Source organism: Triplophysa rosa, unplaced genomic scaffold (genome assembly GCF_024868665.1).
Source record: "Triplophysa rosa unplaced genomic scaffold, Trosa_1v2 scaffold38_ERROPOS3904915+, whole genome shotgun sequence".
Lineage (NCBI taxonomy): Eukaryota > Metazoa > Chordata > Actinopteri > Cypriniformes > Nemacheilidae > Triplophysa > Triplophysa rosa.
The window spans coordinates 65,543-68,089 of NW_026634389.1; positions in this window are offsets into that span (position 1 = coordinate 65,543).

Below are 2,547 nucleotides of genomic sequence, written 5' to 3' on the forward strand. Positions count from 1 at the left end.
TTGACAACTCTGTGGTACATTTACGTCGCTTGCCTCCCACTATTGCCAAGTCCCTTAGTAATAGCACCTTGGAGCTTCTTTTTCGTCAAGTCGCGTCTCAAAAAATCGACTTGTTTTCTTTTTGCTTATTTTAAAAAATATGGTTGCTTGTTCTGAACCTGACAAGCAACTTTGTTTCTTTACATCTATGGTCGCTGTTTTGTTCAATCCATTAACACTGTCTGCTCGAAGGTAGGCTTTTTGTACTACATGCGGCAGAGCATAACATCACAGCACCGCGAGAGCTATTTGAAAGCATACAGAGACGTCTACTGTCGAATCACTCTCGCGGTACTATGATGTCACGCGCCGATTGGTCTGCGCGGCGCCGCAGGAGGTCACACAACATGTCTAAGCACGTAACACAACGTACAGAAGCCAAGAATGTTACAGTGGTTTCTTCACGTAATCATCGGCGCGCTTTGGGTAATCAGAGGTAAATATACTAAACAGATGAAATATTCACTTAAAGATAAAAAGCATTTTATAACCGGGCTACATCATTAAAAATGTTAAAAGTGTAGATCTGCGCGTTTGGCTACACAGCGTTATTCAAGCCTAAGCACGTGTGAATAGCTTAATTTGTCCTCAAACACACCGCCTCCTTTCCTGTACCAACTAAACTAAATGTATTATATCTGTCACGATTAGAATGAAATGTGAAAATGAACGAAACGTTCAGATCTGATTACGGTGCAGCAAAGGGGTAGGGAGGGATGACCCTATTTATTAGGCTATAAGGTAAACATCAAACATTTTTATTGTATTAAATAAATGTATTGATCATTGCAGAATATAATTTTAAAAAGTATACATCAAATGCATATAGTTCAGTTTTACTTTATTATAAATGTGTGGCTGTGTTATGTTACTTAACAGCTATATTAAGTGGTCATTATATCTTCTCCTTTCCATCTCTCCCTATACTGCTCACATCAGAGATTTGCAATTAATTTTTGTAAAATAATTTGTGTTTGTGTTTTTCAAACAGGGTAGTGTCAATTTAAAATGACCCAGGCTCGTTCATTAATAATAAATAATTGATAATAAATTACTTGATGATCATGAATAATGTTGGGCTTGTTTTGGGCTTGTTTTTTGAGCTGCGGTTGCTTATTTGTCTTGCAAAAGTTGGCAACACTGCGTTGCCCCTCTACAGGCGGAAGCTTGAGTGAGCTGGAGTCGAGCTTGGGTGTCGGTTAATATTCCGGATGTTTTGGGGGTTGGCTGCGTACGCAGTCTCCCAATAAACAGATCGAGTTGTCCTCCGCACATTGGTGTGATTACCCGAGCGGCTGAGTTACGAGATCGGAGGTGTACGATGGTTTGAACGAGACGCGACCGCCGTGCGTGCATTTATCTGTGGGTTGCTTATCTTGGGGTGGGGAGATTCTACCCTTATGATTGGTCGCGTCGCTACCAGCGATTATTCCTGTGCATTGGAGCTATACGTGGGAGTTGTCCGGGGGCACTGTTGCTGCACCTTATGTTATTGTTAATTTTTTTTCTTTATAGTTTAACTTATTTTGCTTGTTGCATTTGCTGCTTCTACTTTATTTTTATTTATTTTTTATTATTTTACATTGCTTTGTTTGGCACTACTGTTTTCATGTTTTTTGTTGTTGTTTTGTTTTCTTTTGTTTAGTTGCTGCAGTTAACCAGCTGTGTTACATTGGCTAGCCCTGGTGGTGCTGCTGTAATGGCATGTGTAATTTAATTTGATTCTATTATATTGTTTTCTTTATACTTGTTATTTTGTATTGTGTGAAGGTGCATTATTGTGAGCAGTAGAGCGCCTACTTGCTATCCTGCACTGTAGTGCACAGTAATTGCAGAGTGCCTGCACCCTTGAAACTTGTGCCAAAACCTATTCCTATCCATTTTTCTTACAGGAGCTGAGTGCTGAAGGCGGGGCGGAGTTTGGGGTGTTGGTGTTCTCCCACGAGTGCTGTGGTGTGTTGGTGTGTGTGTGCGCGTGAGCGTGTGTACCCGGGTATAACCAGTGTGAGGTGTGGTGTGGCCTATTGTGTCCCTAGTCCCTGCGGGCGTGCCTCAGCTCCTGCTCCTTTTGTTTTGGTTTGTTTAGAAGGGTTTTTTGGCCCAGGCTGCTTACTGTGGTATTTTCTCATCCTAGTTATTTTTTGTTGTTGTTTATCCTTTATACAGTATTTCTTCATTTTCAGTGATTGATGTTGTGTCAGAATCTTTTAAATAAAAGTATATATATTTCTACGCTCACGTCTCCTGCCGCTTCCTGAAGTGAATTTGTGTGCTTAAGGTATAAGAATACTTTCTCGTCCCTGGCGAGTATCCAGGGTGGCGTAGTCGCTTTCTATTCCGTGGTCCATTGGCGTCAGGTCACATAGAGAAGCATTCTACAGGTGAAGTATGGAGTCAAAGTAGGGTCACATATATTTGCAAACAAAAAAAAAGATTTGCAAACAAAAAAAAGTTTTGCAAACAAAAAAAAAGTTTTGCCAACAAAAAAAAATTTTGCAAACAAAAAAA